Source organism: Aulostomus chinensis, chromosome 7, assembly GCF_037954235.1.
Source record: "Aulostomus chinensis isolate RoL2024-O1b breed Wild chromosome 7, RoL_Achi_v1.0, whole genome shotgun sequence".
Lineage (NCBI taxonomy): Eukaryota > Metazoa > Chordata > Actinopteri > Syngnathiformes > Aulostomidae > Aulostomus > Aulostomus chinensis.
In genome coordinates, this window is record NC_141326.1 from 85,226 (window position 1) to 103,932 (window position 18,707).

The window sequence follows — 18,707 nt, forward strand, 5'->3', positions numbered from 1 at the left end:
ACTAAGGAATTCGACAAGAGTCCCCAAAAACCATATGAAGATAAAGCCACACCCCTCTAGTGGCTTGGCGGTGAATTACAGAGCAACGCGTTCCCTCGACGCAGAACTATAAATGCACAATGACGACGTAGGGGCTACGGCGTAGGTACGGCGTCGCCACGACGCAGAAGCATAAATCAGGCTTTAGAGACAGGGTGAGAAGCTCAGTCCTTCAGGAGGGACTCAGAGTAGAGCTGCTGCTCCTCCATGTAGAGGAGTCAGTGGAAGTGGTTCAGGCATCTGGTGAGGATGCCTCCTGGACGCCTCACTCGGGTGGTATTCCAGGCATGCCCAACTGGGAGGAGGCCCCGAGGTCGACCCAGGACACGCTGGAGGGATTATATCTCTCGGCTTGCCTGGGAACGCCTCGGGATTCCCCCGGAAAAGCTGGTGGAAGTGACTGGGGAGAGGACAGTCTGAGATTCCTTGCTGAGGCTGCTGCCCCCACGACCTGGACCCACCGGATAAAGCAGAGGACGAAGACGATGACGATTGGATTAAATTAAACATTAAACACACATATATTTGTATGTATATCTATCTATATATATATATATATATATATATATATATATATATATCTATCATAGGCAGGTCGATACGGTGTGTTGCGTCATTATGTCGCTCACGCTGTCAGGTTGACGATTGGATTAAATTAAACATTAAACACACATATATTTGTATGTATATCTATCTATCTATCTATCTATATATATATATATATATATATATATATATATATATATATATATATATATATATATATATATATATATATCATAGGCAGGTCGATACGGTGTGTTGCGTCATTATGTCGCTCACGCTGTCAGGTTACAGTGGGACTAATCCCGTAGTTAATAAAGTAAGTGCGGAAGTAGCCGTGGTGGGCAGAGCGAGAGGGAAGACACGCGAGCGAAACGCCGTCGCTGCATGTTCGGGCTCTCGCGTTTACAAAATTGATTGATTTTGCGATATAGTAATGTCGTGTGGTTCTACAGGAGTGGGAGCCGACTGCCAGAGCTGCCGAGCTTCGACAGAGCCATGCGATTGTTACTGTTACCAGATTGGTGAGTCGCGCCGTCGCGCTTTCATTGCACCATTAGGGTTAGCCTAGCCACTGCCACTTTGTTCAACTGTCGTAGTACAGGTTTTAATGTTCTGTGTGTATGTTTAATTGTGATTATTGGATCCATGTAATGGTAATGCTAACACAGCCTGTGTGTAGCCTGTGGTTTGTGATTTATTTGATGAGTACACACTCGATAATTGGGCCTGTTTCTTGTGCAGGCCAGGTTGATGGCGAGCTACAGAGCCTGTCACCGAGACAGAGCCCCAAGATTTTGAATGAAACAGAGCCAAAAGATTTTGGATGAAGGGGCTGGACCTCCACCACTCTGGCCAGGCTGGTAGGAGGCTCTGCTCCTGTGAGCAGCCAACTCTTTTGCTGTCCTCTCCTCTTTTCCTCACACACACACACACACACACACACACACTTGCCCAGCTCCCCATCTACACAATCACCCCTCCCACACTCCAAGTGGGACCTCCAAGTCAGAGACCAGGACAATCAGTGCACTGTGGAACGCTTCTTACACTATATTGGTCTAAAGTGTGTATATATTGTAAATATTTATTAATGGCCATATTTTTTCATCCAGGTAATACTGTCACTGTCTAATATTTATGTATACACAATTATAAAGTACAGTGCCACTTGAACGTCTTTGTGTTCAGTCTTAGCATTCTCCACTCCTTGAGGGAAGAATGATCTTCTGAGCCCAGCCAATTCTTAATTCCTTTTTCCTCGTATTTTGTGACCTCTTATTTAGGCACCGGGTACATGCAGCTGTGAGATATTGGCAGAAATGTCTCGAAAATTAGTTAAGCCTGCCTCTCTTTCACATCATAAAACACAAACCCCTTGATTAAACTGGTGAATTAAAATTAGACAGGTTTCAGGTAATTTCAGAGTCCAGGCTGCTGTACTTTGTTGAAGTTGGTAGATTTTCAGGAGGTCTTGTGAGTGCTGAGACTTGAAACTCATGCTTTCATTTTCCAATCATACTATGGTGTTGTAAAGCTATTTTATAAATATACATTTGCTCTTGGTTTAACTTCAACAGTGGCTGGCAACCTTCTTTCATTTTAGGCTACATAATCACACACAGTCACACAACATTTCATATACTGGGACTTGCTCTAGGCTGCAATTGTTTTTACATTTTCTTAAATTTTCTCTGTACAATTTTTTTATAAGGGTGTTTTATATTTTTCTCAATAGTTTTATTTACATTTCTGTGCTATTTATTTGTGTGCCTTTTCAGCTGGAAGTCTGCAAAATTCCATTATGTTCTCATCATGACAATAAAGATTCTTTGACTTGATTTGATAATTTCTTCAATTAAAATCTTGAATAGATGGAACAGACAGATTAGTGGGTTATCTGCTTACTCAAAGACAGCTTCTGCAGCAGAGGCCAAACTAGCCGCAGCGGCTAATGAGCAGGCCTTATCTGCGCTGGCTGAGTAGATGCAGCAACTCACCATGGCAATGGCAGCGGTTCCTGCAGCAACTCCTGCTGCTGCAATCCTTGCATCCATTTTGGTTCCAGAGGGCCCCGAACCAAGGATTGGGGCACCGGAACGTTACCAGGGAGACTCAGAAACCTGTAATGCATTTCTTACGAATTGTTCCCTGCTATTCTCTCTGCAGCCCCACACCTTCGCCATTACACACCTGTCTGGCAGAGCTCGCCTGTGGGGAAGAGCAGAATGGGAACGCCAGACTGCAGCCTGCTCCTCCTTCGCAGCCTTCGCTGAGGAGCTGCGCAAGGTCTTCGGATCTGGTGGTGAACACGCCAGACCAACGGAGGGGCTGATGGCTCTGCACCAAGGCCGCAGGACAGTGGCAGACTACTCCATTGAGTTCCGGACCCTAACCAGCCAGAGTGGTTGGAATATGGCCGCTCTTATCGACACCTTTCTCCACGGGTTTGCGGATTACATTAAGGACGCGCTGGTGGCCTATGAGCTTCCTCGGACTCTAGACGGCATCATAGAGCTAGCCACCAGAGTGGATCTACGAGTCCAGGCTCGGCGTCGAGAGAGGCGCCAGGGGGCACTCTCCTCCAGCACCAGCGGTCCCACGGAGGAACGACTGCCGTCACTTACTCCAGGGGGGCCGGAGGCCACCAGACTGGCCCTTTTTCTACGTTGTTGTCAGGAAACCACCATGAGACTATTCAGTTCCACATACTGGAGCAGCCGAATCTGCCATTGATTCTAGGGTTTCCCTGGCTTCGGCTTCATAATCCCCACATTGACTGGAGGGCCGGAACTATCTTGGAGTGGGGGGGGGGGGTCATGTCATGCATCTTGTCTCCGCCATGCTTCTCCCTCTCTCCAGATGTCAGCCCCTGTTCCAGAGCCACCTGACCTGACTGGGGTTCCGCACATCTACCACAACCTGGGTCAGGTGTTCAGCAAGGCCCGAGCCACGTCCATGCCTCCGCATCGCCCGTATGATTGTGCCATCAACCTGCTGCCGGGAACAACACCTCCTAAGGGTAAGGCTATGGAGACTTACATAAGCAGTTCTTTGGCCGCAGGGATCATCCGTCCATCTTCCTCGCCTGCTGGAGCCGGGTTAGGGTTAGGTTGTTTGGACCGACCACAAAAACTTGGAGTACATCAGCACGGCTTAGAGGTTGAACTCCCGTCAGGCCCGGTGGGCTCTGTTTTTCACTCAATTTAACTTTGTATTGTCTTATCGTCCTGGCTCTAGAAACTTAAAACCTGATGCCTTGTCCAGACAGTTTTCCAAGGGGGAGGAGGTCACAGAAGGCCCGGAGACCATTATCCCTGTCCCCTGTGTGGTCGCATTCCTAACTTGGGATGTGGAGGAGAGGGTCAGAGCAGCCACTGAGGGACAGCCTGGCCCAAGTGCTTGTCCTACTATCCGTCTGTTTGTCCCTGCTAATCTAAGGGCCGAAGTGCTGGAGTGGGGACATTCGTCACGGCTGGCCTGCCACCCTGGGGCCCACAGAACCAGCACCAGCGCTTTTGGTGGCCCTCCATGGACGAGGACATTAAAGACTTTGTAAAGGCCTGTGTAACGTGCAACCAGAACAAGCATTCCCACCAGCCGCCTGTTGGTCTTCTGCAACTCTTACCCATTCCACGCCGCTCCTGGTCTCATGTGTCTTTGGATTTTGTGACTGGACTACCATGCTCTAATGGTAAATTGGTTATACTCACCTTGGTTGATCATTTTAGCAAGATGGCCCATTTCGTCCCTTTACAGAAGCTCCCGTCTGCCAAAGAAACTGTCCAGCTTATGGTGGAACACATCTTCCATCTCCATGGGATCCCGGTTGACGTGGTTTCAGACTGAGGGCCTCAATTCGCCCCCGCCTTTTGGAGGGAGTTTTGCAAGGCAGTGGGGGCCACTTCCAGTCTTTCATCTGGATTTCACCCACAATCTAATGGTCAGATGGAAAGAAAAAAACAGAACATGGAGGTGGCCCTCAGGTGTATGGCGTCTCTAGAGCCTGCTTCCTGGTCGTCACAACTGGTATGGGTGGAACATGCTCACAATTCGCTGGTCAGTTCCGCTACTTGATTGTCCCCTTTTCATTGTGTTTATGGCGATCAGCCACCTCTGTTTCTGGCTCTCAATGCCGAGGTCACTTGTCCCTCTGCTCTTGCCTTTGTTCAACATTGAAGGCGGACGTGGGCGCAGGCCAGGGCCACCTTGCTTCACTCCGTGGACCGGTACACCACCACAGCCAACCATCCTCGGATTCCTGCCCCCGTCTATCAAGAAGGACAGAAGGTATGGCTCCCCGCCCGGGACCTTCCGCTCAGGGTGGAGTCCAGAAAGTTGGCACCTAAGTTTCTGGGTCCATTTGCTATTAAGAAGGTGATCATACGGACGGCAGTGAGATTGCAGCTTCCACGGTCCATGAGAGTACATCCCACATTTCCAAAGTAAAACCGGTCCACGAGAGTCCCCTGGCCCTGCCCCGTCCGCCTCCACCACCTCTGGTGGTCATTGAAGGAGGTCCAGTCTACGCTGTACGTCACCTTATCAGGTCCAGGACGAGTGGCAGAGGCCTGCAATATCTCGTCGACTGGGAAGGTTATGGGCCTGAGGACAGGTCTTGGGTCCCATCTCGTCATATTGTGGATCCACAGCTAATCAGGGACTTTCACGACCAAAACTCTGATCAACCCGCGGTGAACGGATCCAGGAGGAGAGGAGGCCAGCCACCTCGCATGACAGAACCAGCTCCAACGGTGGAAGAGACTCGGGAGGAGGGGCTTTCTGAGGGTGGTGAGAAAGACTCCTCTGGATCTCACGAATACTAGGTCAGTGTCACGCCCACTCACCCTCCCCTTATTTTGGGACATCGGGAGCTGTCCCTAGAGGGGGGGGGGTTCTGTCACATCTGTTGTCTCTCCTTCCTGCCTCAGTAGTGTCTCTCTCCACACCTGCCTCCAGTTGAGCCACACCTCCACTTAACCAGCCACACCTGCAGCCCCTTTGTAATCAGCCCAGTATATAAGCTCCCAGTCAAAACTCACTCTTTGCCAGATTGTCCTCTGTTCATTCATGACTCTCCAGCACTTTCTCTCCAGCCTGATTTCCTGTTACCGCCCTGTTTTGTCCCCAGCCTGTTCCCTGCGTCTCCGTCCTGGTAAACCTGTCTGCCTTCCGTCCCTGTTTTTGAGTTTGTCTTCTCTGCCTGCCTGGAAACGACCTGGAGAGTTTTTGACCTGCCCTTTTGCCTCTGCCCTGAGTTCTGCCGGTACCAGACTGTGGGAACCACGATGCCCAGGCAAAGCATACGCTGCCACTGAGACACGCGGTCCAGGAAGACCAGGCCTCGCTCCTGCTGTTGCTGTGGAGGATCCACCTGGGCCCAGCTTCACTGCTAGCTCCAGGCCTACTAGCATGTGGCTATCTGAGACTGTACATTGGACTCAAACTCTCCTTAACTTCTACCTCTGTGCTGCTCGTGGGTCCTTTGCAGAAACCTGACAGGTATGGTATATACACAAATTACAACTGCTTCAGCCATAAAATCTTTACAGATCACAGTCACACAACACCTGTGGCATCACATAATACTTCCAAGAACAATTTTGAGATTTTTTTGTTTTTGGTCAGCCAAGTATGATATGCATTGAAATTCATGATATGGCATAAACTGAAAAATGTTTTGTTAGTAACTCTTATTCAGGACTGATTGCATTTTGTAATGCATATGCTTTTTGTACTTGGGTCATCGACACTACCTTGAATTCTGAAATAACATTATAAAAACTAAAGGTCTTATGAATAAATATACCAAACAATTGGGCCAGAAATATTTGTAAACATGATAAAAATAGACTCAAAACCAAGCTCATAACAATGATTCAGACAATAAATTAGACCCTAAATGGCTTACTGGAGAGTGGACTTCTAAGTGAACACTTAATACAATATTGAATACATTAGATATGGTAGTTTGTTTTTACATGAGACAAACATTCATCATTAAATGTTTATAGTTGGGACAGTTTTATATTGCAGCATAATACGCCCTTTCCCAGTGCATATATTATGAGATTAGCAATAATTAATATTCATGTTATGTCAATTCACAAATTGGAGACAAGTTTGCCATTCCTGCAGACAGTAAACATGGAAGGATCTCTCAAGAGGGTTTGATACTGACAGGTCAGAGTGACATGAGTCAAGTGAAGTAATGCACTTAAAAAACTGGCCAGGTCTAAGTAACTGCCTGGAACTGAGTTAAAATGGTAAACTCCTATGCACCCTCAAGGACCCTGCTTAGAGTGTAGAGTTGGTCCACAGTTACACAACCAGGACGAAAACCACACTTCTCCTCCTGAATACAAGGTTCAACTATCTGACACACCCTCCTCTCCAGAACCCACGAGTAGACCTTACCAGTGTAGGAGAATTCTACAATTTCATTTAGCAGACGCTTTTGTCCAAAGCGACGTACAACACAAGCAAGAATTTAGACTTAATTAAGGAAAAGCCCATAGGATGCGCAAAAGTGCTTGTGTTGTGTTTTTGTTTTTTTGACAAACATACATCACACAACACAGTTAGTGCTACATAATCACTAAGTGCTGGGTCTTGGACCCTCTGACTTATACTACCCCACAGGACAAAGTGGAGAAGAGTCAGGTTAAGTGCCAAGGTGCTCTCTGAACAATTGAGTCTTCAACTGTCTCTTAAAAGTAGAAAGGGACTCAGCAGAACGCACAGAGTTTGGTAGTTCGTTCCACCATTTGGGAACAACAGAAGAGAAGAGTCTGGCTAGAGATTAGGAGCAGCGCTGGGCTGGAAGCACCAGGTGTCTTTCGCATGCAGAGCGTAGTGGGCGAGAAGGAGAGTAGACCTGGATCAGGGATTCCAGGTAGGCTGGAGCCGTTCTTGTGATTGTTTTGTGAGCCAAGAGAAGTGCCTTGAATTTGATCCTGGCTGCCACTGGAAGCCAGTGAAGAGAAACCAGCAGCGGGGTGACATGTGCCCTTTTGGGCTGGTTGAAGATCAGACGTGCTGCTGCATTCTGGATCATCTGCAGAGGCTTAAATGAGCATGCAGGGAGGCCTGCCAGAAGAGAGTTGCAGTAATCAATGCATGAGATGACAAGAGCCTGAACCAGAATCTGTGTGGTCTGTTGGGTCAGGAAGGGTCTGATCTTCCTGCTGTTGTAGAGGGCATAACGGCAAGACCGAGAAACTGAGGCCACATGAACCTTAAAGGTCAGCTGGTCATCAATCATGACACCCAGGTTTCTGGCTGAGTTTGTGGGCGCAAGTAGGCTCGAGTCAAGTTGGACACTGACCTGAGGCTGAACAGATGGACAAGCTGGAAAGACCATGAGTTCAGTCTTAGAGAGATTCAGTTGAAGGTGGCGTTCCTTCATCCATGTGGAGATATCAGCCAGACACGCTGATGTACGATCTGAGACAGTTCTGTCATCAGGTGGAAAAGAGAGGAAAAGCTGAGTGTCGTCAGCATAACAGTGGTAGGAGAAGCCATGGGAGCGGATCACTGCACCAAGTGAGGTGGTGTACAGAGAGAAGAGAAGGAGACCAAGCACTGACCCCTGAGGAACCCCAGTCGATAGGCCATGTGACCTAGACACCTTTCCTCGCCATGACACTCTGAAGGATCTGCCTGTGAGGTAGGACTTGAACCACAACAAGGCAGAACCAGATATGCCGAGCTCAGAAAGTGTGGAGAGGAGAATCTGATGGTTCACCGTGTCGAAGGCAGCAGACAGGTCCAGCAGAAATAGGACGGAGCACTGACCAGCAGCTCGAGCTCGTCTCAGTGACTCAGTGACTGACAGGAGTGCAGTCTCAGTGGAGTGGTCACACCTGAAGCCAGACTGAAAAGAGTCAAGTAGGTTGTTGTTCTGCAGATGTTCAGAGACCTGGTTAAATACTGAGCGCTCCAGTATTTTTGACAGGAATGGCAGCAGTGATACTGGCCTGTAGTTTTCAACCTTGGCAGGGTTGAGATTAGGCTTTTTGAGCAGTGGGGTGACATGGGCCTGCTTAAAAGTATCAGGAAAAATGCCAGTTTCCAGGGAGGAATTGACAATGTGTGTGACTGCAGGTTTGATAGTGGGCAAAATGGTCTGCAGGATGCTGGTGGGTGTTGGATCGAGAGGACAAGTTGTAGGTTTTGAGCTCAAGAGAAGTCTGGAGACCTCATTTTCGCTCAGGGGAGCAAAGGAGAAGAGTGAAGCAGCAGTGGCAGGTTGGTGCTGACTGGACTGGTCAGAATGGGAGTTAGGTCACTATGACCTGGAGTAAGTCCCAGATCATTATGACCTGTACTGATGCTGAACATGTCAGCCCACAAAACAAACAGGAGACAACTGGAATATTTGAAAAGGGGCCAGAGCCTTGAGTTATTCAGCTCCCCTCCTGTGGAACTTCTCCCAGTTTAAGTCAGGGATGCAGACCCCCTCCCTTCATTTAAGAGCAGACTTAAGACTTTCTGTGCTGATAAAGCCTATAGTCAGTGCTGCTTATTCTAGGCCTTACATATGCTGGTATAGGCTTAGTTGGCTGGGGTATCTGTTCATTGTTCTGTCCCCCTTTCTTTCTTTGATCTCTGTCCCTCTTTTTCCTTTTTGAATGTTCTCCATTATTTGCGTTTGTCTCTGCCCTGCTCTCCTGCTCTCTTTCCCACCAACCCAGCAAGGCAGACTGCCAATACTTTTGAGCCTGAATCTGCTTGACATTCCTGTCTGTTAAAAGGAAGGTTTTCATTGCTGTCATTGCGAGATGTGACTGCTGATGGAGAATTGTTTGATGTAGATTTATTGAAGGAGTGTGGTGCCTGACCTACTCGTAAAGAGTCAGAGACACATGATTGCTAACAGCGAACTAATTCTGAACTACTTTCTGTCCTTGGTGTGATGAAAACAGAGGAGCATCACTTGGCAGAAGCATGTGCTAGGCAGTTTCTCAATTTCACAAATCAGGGGGAGATAGATGACAGAACCTCAACTATTGGAACAGACAGCATTCCCAGTATGATAGCTGCAGGGAGAATACTTCCCTTCAAACATTTTCCCTGCAACTTGCATTTGTGTTGAGGGCCATTGTTATGTCCCTGGTTGGTGGTTTTCATAGTGTATTGGCCAAGTGTCGCAAAGTGGTGGGACATTTCAAACACATTCTGGCCAACACAGATGAGCTGAATGCCCAGCAAGTTTCCCGTGGACAAGACCAGGAGCCACACAAGACATACAAACACTCTGGAATTTCACCTTCGAGATGATCAAGTGCGTGAGATGCAACAAAGACCCGATGCATGCAACAAAGACCCTACAGAAGCATGATATGACCCTCCCCACAAATGCTGAATTGAGAAAGGCAAAGCTAGAAAAACTCCTGGAGCCATGCAGGTATGGTCTACAAACATAGTTTGTTTATAGGCCTACATTGACAAGCCGTGGGGCTGCATGGTGGTGCAGTGGTTAGCACTGTGGCCTCACAGCAAGAAGGTTCCGGGTTCGAGTCCCGGCTCGGGCACGGGATCTTTCTGTGTGGAGTTAGCATGTTCTCCCCGTGCCTGCGTGGGTTCTGTGTACCCCGCCTCTCGACCGTAGATGCTGGGATAGGCTCCAGCCCCCCCGCGACCCTTACTAGTAAGGAATAAGCGGAAGATGACGATGGATGACAAGCCGTGGTAAACGGAGGACCCAGGCGCAGAGATGTGTCCACAAAGCAGATCTTTATTGATTGTTTTTCCCTCGGTACGAGGTAATTTTCTGTTAAAGACTATAAAATGTTATTATTCCTAAACTAAAAATCACTCCAAAGACGCTGTAAAATTAGGAAAACAGAAAATCACTCCGATCGGAGGACAAACAAAAAGCTACAAAACTTCCTAAGGCTGTGAAACTTACCAACTGAAAGCAAATGCTACAAACAGTATCAACTTAAAGCACTCCAAACAGGAGGAAAAAATAACTAGGCTACAACAAAGAGGTACACCTAAAACAATCGGTGGCTCTATTCTAAATACAATCAGCAAACTAAACTGAGGCTATGAAATCTAACAACAGAAAATCACTTGGTAATAAGGAAGGCTCAGGCAGGAAAAACTAGAATAGAGAATCAAGACTTTCAAAATAGGAAATGACAAGACAGAAAACCCCAGACGAGACAACCTCACCACAGTGTGACATACATATTCTTGTTCACATCAATTTATATTTAAGAAATGCATGCCCTCAAATGTAATATGATATGAACTATAAAATGGTGTAATCTGAGGGAATATGAATTGGTCATTAATATATATTTTTCTTTGTGTGTGTGTGTGTGTGTGTATCCTCCTCAGTGGTTCTACATGCCCCGTGCCCCCTCCAGGAAACGATGGAGGTCTCAGATAATGATCCTGCCTACATCGTGTGATTCAAGGCTGCCTTAGAATGGCTGAAGGTGTGTCAGACTGACTAGAAGATTACTGTATTTTCTGACCATTATAGACCATTAGGCCAGTCGACTTATAAATTGATAGATGAAAAGGTCATAAAAAAATAAGAAGGTTGGATTTGGAAAGTTAAATTTTAATCAATCAATAATTTTTTTTTTTTCCATCAAAGGTCGTAATTGCTCTGGATCCACGATTCAAGGACCTCAAGAACCTGCCCAAAGCAGAGAGGGAGCCAGTGTGAGAAAAGCTGATTGAGTGGGTGAAGTGAAAAGAACCTATTCAGCAGCCACCCAGGGAGGAGAACCCTGAGCCTCCTAAAAAGAAAATCCAACTCATAGTCGGATGAGGAGATGTAGTAAAATTTTCCATGTTGGCTGTATCTTCCCAATTACCTAAACACTGACTAAGCAATTTACATGTCTGGGAAGTAAAACTGAAGGTCCTCAGCTCAAACATCATCACAAAATGTCATTGAGAATCAAGGAATGTGCAGCCACATAAATGTAAAGGTATCACCTGGAGGCAATGCCAGGAAGTAAGACTGCGACACCCCCTGCAGTGTGAGACACATCATTGTGTGACGAGATCAAAGACAGTGGGGTAGGGTCCAAGGCTTTAAAAATCTTGTGCAGAAGAGTTGGAGTTGAGTTTGTGGGGAGGTCACTCTGCCATGTGTTGTGTGCTCTATGGATGCTCCCAGCTGGTTAATAAAATCTTGAGTTGCCACTTCTCAGTTGAGCCGTTTACCGCTTATTGATTTTTTGTATGACAGAGGCACCAGTAGACAATGCTGTGGAGAGGTACAAGGTAGAGCTCAGAGCCAGCTTGGAGGGGTGTCCAATGAAGGGGTGTCTATGGTAAGATGGCCCACATTCCCCAGAAGTACTTAGGGACTCCTGCCACAACTGTCTCATGAGAGAGAATGTTCTCTTTAGCAACTGATTAACTCAGGCCATGTCACAAAGCTACTAACTGTTTAAGTGGTCCTTCATGCCCTCCTAATGTAGGCCTACAGTTCAGTTAATGTCATGTTACCAGAGGCAAACAAAATGGCAACAAAGTCTGGCGGACAATCTCAGATAGAAAAATCTGCACGACAACGGCAAACAATCCAGATGAAGATCACGGACCATAAACGACAGCACGCAATCACATCTTCACCATCGGCTGATTCTAACATTGTGGATGCTAGCACTATGGACATGACCGAGCTAGTGCGGGAAGTTACCCAAAATATCGAGGAAGTAATGGAGCAGAAATTTTCTAAACCTGCCTTGGAGAAAATTGCTAGCAGCCTGGAGGGCCAGTCTAAGCGTATCACTGAAGCAGAGCAGCAGATCTCCACCATGGAGGACCAGGTCATAGCCCTTGAATGCCACCTTGAACAGCTGCAGAGCAGGCAGGTGACCATTGCCGAGCAGCTGGATGACGTGGCAAATTGAAGCAGACGGGACAACATCAGAATCCTGAATCTGAAAGAAAGTATGGAGGGTGAACATCCCCTTCAGTTTTTTTTTTTATCTTGGCTGCCCACAATGCTTGGTTTGTCCACTGCCAAAGGGTGAATAAAGCTGGACCAGGCTCATCAGGCCGGTGAGCCAAGGGGTGATTGCCCCCGCCTGGTGATCATCAAGCTCCACAGTTCCCTGGAGAAACTGAGGATTTTATGAGCCGCAAGAAAGGTGAAAAACCTGGAGTACGGGGGATCCTGCATCTTCATCCATCAGGATCTGTCCAGCGCGGTCCGACAGAAACATCGTTCCTTTAACAAGGTTGTGCAAAGACTCTCAATGTATGTCGGAGGTGCAGTTGCTTTGATTGGTATTACTTTGGACTTACATGTTTTGTTTTGTTTATATAATTTTAAAGGTGCCTGATTCACCTATAGAGATGGGGGCGGGGTCTCTGAGAGAATTATGTCTTTTTTTCTGGTCTTTCTGTGGTTGCCTCTATTCTTATTCTCTCAGGAGTGATGACCTCCTTCTGTGTCACGCCCCACTGTAATACTCATTAGGTGTTTATTTGTTGTTCTCCTTAGCATGAGACTTTCTTTTCATATTTGCTAATGCTTTTTCTTTTGGGTTGGGTTATGGTTTTTGTTACTGTTTGTACATTTGGGGATGGTTATTTTCAACATGACAGCATTAGTATATTAATATTCAGGGACAACAGATTTCTGTGGTTACATGTTTTGTGGCATACAGAAACTATACAACAGTTAGGATGAGTGTTACTCAATTGATTACATGCTATGTGAAGGGAATTATTAATGCAGTTAAGAGGGGTACAATTCTATCATCACTTAAGAAGGAGGGGGCTGACTTAGCCTTTTTACAAGAAACCCACCTAACTGATCTTGAGCATTTGAAGCTGATAAGAGACTGTATGGGTCAAGTTTTCCATTCCTCTTTCAGCTCCAAAAGCAGGGGAGTGGCCATCCTACTACATAAAAGATTGCCTTTTACACTAGAAAAATGCAGAAAGGATTCTGAAGGGAGATATGTTATAATTTCAGGCTTCTTATATGGGGAACAGCTCACTCTTGGATGTGTTTACTCTCCCAATATATTTGAGGCCTCTTTCTATTCCAAATTGTTGGCACACCTATCCTCCAATATTTCTCCCCTTATCATTTTGGGTGCGGATCTGAATTGCTGCTTAGAACCAGAATTAGACCAAAACCCCAGTAAACCCACACAGCTATCAAAAATGGCAGGGGCCACCAAGGAGCTTTGCAATGATATGGCTTTATTTGACACCTGGAGGGTCTTGAACCCAAAAGTGAGGGACTTTAATTTTTTTCACGTCCTCATAGTTCACTCTCAAGAATTGATTACCTTTTCACTTAAAGGGAAGCTTTGGACAGGGTTAAAACATGCAGTATAAAAGTGATGACACTCTCAGATCACTCGCTGGTTAAATCGAATCTCACACCCCCCCCTACTATGACCCTTCTACACGACACTGGCGGCTGAACCCTTCCCTGCTTAGCAATCCACCTTTTTTACTTTCTTGGAAGAACATTTGACATTGTTGTTTTTTTTCTACTAATGATACCCCTGATATTTCAGAATCAACAGTATGGGAAGTTGCAAAGGCTTATATAAGAGGAGTGATTATCTCTTACACAACAGCTAAAAGGAAAGAGTCACTTAGATGACAACTAGAGCTTGAAGGCCAGATCTCTGATCTGGAGAAGGAGTTTAAGCAGTTCTAAATCAGTATTGCCAAAAGTGGATGCAGCCCATTCTCCATCCATCCATTTTCTTCTGCTTATCCTGTTAAGGGTTGCGGGGGGGCTGGAGCCTATCCCAGCGTCTTTCGGGCGAGGGGCGGGGTTCACCCTGGACAGGTCGCCAGTCCATCCCAGGGCCAACATATATAGAAAGACAACCATTTACTCTCACAGTCATACCTACGGTCAGTTTTAAAGTATTCAATCAGCCTAGTCCCCATGTGCATGTCTTTGGATGGTGGGAAGAAGCTGAAGTACTCGAGAGAACCCACACAGGCACAGGGAGAACATGCAAACTCCACACAGAAAGATCCCCCGCCCTAGCTGGGACTCCAACCTGGAACCTTCTTGCTGTGAAGCGACAGTGCGAACCACTGCACCACTCTGCCGCCCTAAAGAGGAAGTCTCTGGCACAATTTAATTGCTCTCATGTGACAAGGCTCCAGGCCCCGATGGGTTTGGCCCTGTATTCTATAAAAAAAATGGCAAAATTAGTGGTGGGGCCTCTACATACTGTATGTAGTATATTTATTGTATTTTTATCTTTAATCTTATTTTTATTCTCTTATTTATTCCCACTGTCATGTCCCTGTTTTTTTTTCTATTGTTTTTTAATGTCATGCTGCTCAGTTGTACCGTACTTTAATTGCCCCTCGGGGATAAATAAAGACATCTGAATCTGAATCTGAATCTCACCAGAATATACACCGAGTTGTTTGGATGGGGCACCTACCTCAGACACTTAACTCAGTTAATATCTCACTTATACTGAAGAAGGGCAAGCCCTCAGATTGCTGTTTGTCCTATAGACCAGTAAGCCTAATCGGTGTAGATTGCAAATTGCTATTAACTTCTCGCCAGAGGAGTGGAGGTTTTTCTCCCTGGCCTGGTTAAGCCTGATCAGACAGGATTCATCAGGAACAGGTTCTCGCATACAAATATGCAGTGCCTTCTTGATGTGATATAATATGCACAGTCTAGTCATGAGAAAATCCATGTGTTTTTCTTGATGCAGCTAAGGCTTTTGACAGGGTGGAGTTTGATTATCTTTTTGAGGTACTTTGGAGGTTTGGACTTGGGCCTGAATTTATCAAATGGATTCGGCTATCAGCCCCTATGGCGAGCGTGTTGGTCAATGGCTGTGCCTAAGGGTCCTTTTTTTTGGGACATGGCATGAGACAAGGCTGTCCCTTATCCCCCTCTGCTATTTGTGCTGGCTATTGAACCACTTGCAGAGGCTATTATGAGCATGAATGATATCTCCGGTGTGCCTCTCGGTGGGACTGGCTCTCTATGCCAATGATATAATTCTTTTTCTAACAGAACCTGAAATCTCTAGTCCTGCGTTAGTTTCAACTATAGAGGCTTTTGGTAGTTTTTCAGGTTACAGAATTAACTATGACAAATCCAAAGCTCTGCCTCCAGGTAACTTTGGGACTAAAAGTGGCCTGATCAACTTTCCCTTTAAATAGTCTGGATCCAGTTTTACATATATGTGGGTTAGGATTTCTGCCAATTTAAACGATTCATTGTATGCAAGCTAAATTTTACCCCCATTCTGTCTTTAGTTAAAAGCAATCCTTTTATAAACCTTTATCAGCCTTGCACCCCATTGTACAAAATATAGCCTTTTTCCGAGGAATGCATACAAAGATATATCAATGCTGGCATGACCATGGTATTAAGCTTATTAGTGATCCATTTGAGGCTGATAAATTACTGTATTTTGCACAAATTAGAGCCAAATTCAACATACCATCTAAACATTTCTATGGCTTTCTTCAGGTTAGACATTTCATTAACAGTCTTAATTTTCCTGAAACCCAGCCAATAGCTTCTGCTGTTGACTCCTTTCTGCTACAATATTATTGCAGTAAAAAAATTCATATCTCTTTTCTATGGGAAACTACAGTCTCTCAATATATTCAACACTGATAGAATTAGAGGGATATGGGGGACTTGGAGAACAACTTTAATGAGGAGGCTTGGTCTGATGCAGTGGAGTTGGTTGGGAAAGTGTTTTTATGCAATAGGCTAACAGAGAGTCAATACAGAATCCTTCACAGATTGCAACGCACACCCCAGTCCCTTAATGCTTTCTATCCTGGGGCTTCACCCCTCTGTATGAAGCGCAAGAAGGAGGTTGGGTCTTACATGCACTGTATAATTTTATAATTATAATTAATAAGTCTGTCGATGAATCGTTTTTCTTTTCTTCTCATGAGATCTGTGATCAGCTCAGTATAGTTTAGCTGTCATGTATGTGTTCTTTTTTTTCCACTGTTTCTGTGTTCTGAAAATTGAATGAAAATGTAATTAAAAAAAATTTAGAGAAGAAAAAAATCAAAACCTGTTTGTGGCCTACCCTTGGAGATTGTGACAATTATGAAGGGCAATTTGGAAAAGAGGACAACCTAAGAGCCCAATATGATTGAATCACTTCCTTGATAAACTGAATCAAATCCTTTTTTTTTTGATAAATGGAATTCAGCTTTTTACATTTAAGAACGAGGTAGATTCATGACTGATTATATACAGTATTTGTATTTTTTAATGCTGGTACCCACTATGCCACTCATAAAATTTCTTGCCCTTTGTCAGATGTAACTGGAGACTCTGATGTAAATTCACTGAAAGCATGTTATTCTAGTCCTAAATTACTTGGTTAGTGTCATGCAATAACTTGTTCTTATTGGGCACAATACAAATAAAAGGGAATTGAAAGTTTAGACTCCCCCATGGTCCTCGCTGAGAACAACCTCATAGTCGCTGCCAAGAACAGACCATCTTGAAATTCCCTGCTACTGCATTGTTGCTTTTACTGTCCTGGTATCTGTTTGCGATAACGTGAAACTGGAAACAACACACAGTAATACAAAAGCATTGCAAAAAAGCAGTTGTGGAAAAAAAAACACCAACCATGTGCAGTTACTTTGTTTTGATTAGTTGTCAAATCATCCTCGTTCCTTCTGTCACCTGTTCTGTCGTGGTCATGAAGCTCTGCAGACAAAACAGAGGCAGTTTACACACTTAAATGGATGGTTTGGTTGTGAAGTGAGATTTTTAAGAAAAAAACATAGTTTTTTCAGTACAAAGAGTAAAAAAAAAAAAAACAATAAAAAAAATTCAAGCTGCAAGCAGCGTTGTGAGGGCTTGAGCCCTGGCCTGAATCCCAGGGTGTCCTGGTCCAGGGTGGAGGCCTTGTAGTTGAGGAGTCAGAAGCCTGAGTCTGATCAGAGAGTGAGAGCAGAGCTGAGAGCTGGCCCTTTAAGAACCCCTCCCCCACTGCTCTGTCTCTGATCTGTGCTAGAGAGAGAGCAGAGCTGAGAGCTGGCCCTTTAAGAACCCCTCCCCACTGCTCTGTCTTTGATCTGTGCTAGAGTGAGAGCAGAGCTGAGAGCTGGCCCTTTAAGAACCCCTCCCCCACTGCTCTGTCTCTGATCTGTGCTAGAGTGAGAGCAGAGCTGAGAGCTGGCCCTTTAAGAACCCCTCCCCCACTGCTCTGTCTCTGATCTTTGCTAGAGTGGAGAGCAGAGCTGAGAGCTGGCCCTTTAAGAACCCCTCCCCACTGCTCTGTCTTTGATCTGTGCTAGAGTGAGAGCAGAGCTGAGAGCTGGCCCTTTAAGAACCCCTCCCCCACTGCTCTGTCTTTGATCTGTGCTAGAGTGAGAGCAGAGCTGAGAGCTGGCCCTTTAAGAACCCCTCCCCCACTGCTCTGTCTCTGATCTGTGCTAGAGTGGAGAGAGAGGAGGAGCACCAGGACTGGAGTGGGACAAGAGGAAGAAGTCAGCATACGCTGGTCAAGAGGGACACAGAACACCATGTTTTTGGAGGGGTTTTTGTCAGGAATGCAGTGGTGTGGTTGTTAGAGCTGTGGGATGGATGGTGTAGACGTGAGAAGCGTTTGTTTGACAGTATGTACCCTGAGACGACACCGTCTCCCCATAGGCTTCCATTGGAAGGTGAAACGTGTCTCCCCCACTTTGATGGCTTGTAAAATCCCAACCCAGTAATTCATATAAAAACTTTTAATAACTTTTAATCAGTACAGTTGGGAGAGTAATGTGTGTAAGTTTGGAAGTGATGGGACACTGTTTAGTGTGTGTTTTGAGTGCTGCTAATATGTTGCTCTGCCTAGCAAACATAATAGGGTCTTCGCCTGAAGTACCTTCAGGCTCAGGCCCTAATTAAAATACATGCATGGAATGTGCACATCAGACAGGGACATTGTTGGATATAAGCCAAAGGAGTAAAGCTCCTTGCAGTATTTTGTCCAGTTATCCTCACATTATCTTAATGATGCTGATGTCCTTGAGTGTAGCCAGTACAGACCAGTTTTCCTCAACATACTCACACACCCCTTTGTTTGATTCAAACCATTTTGATACAATATCTGCACATTCTGGCAACATGATATTTGCTGTGGGAGGTAACGGCTGAGGTC

The 18,707-nt window shown here is 45.7% G+C and overlaps 1 long non-coding RNA gene across 5 annotated transcripts; it reads left to right on the forward strand.

Moving 5' to 3' along the window:
- Positions 1 to 916: 916 nt before the first annotated feature.
- LOC147258106 (uncharacterized) lies at positions 917 to 16,870 on the forward strand. 5 transcript variants are annotated; one of them, XR_015116880.1, is made up of 6 exons: positions 917 to 1,106; positions 1,327 to 1,445; positions 2,752 to 5,408; positions 5,714 to 6,084; positions 10,933 to 11,033; positions 11,198 to 16,870. It is a non-coding gene; the product is annotated as an uncharacterized LOC147258106 (long non-coding RNA). The 5 variants fall into 5 exon arrangements; XR_015116881.1 differs by having other exon boundaries at positions 2,752 to 3,604; positions 3,850 to 6,084; XR_015116882.1 differs by having other exon boundaries at positions 2,752 to 3,604; positions 3,854 to 6,084.
- Positions 16,871 to 18,707: the final 1,837 nt, after the last annotated feature.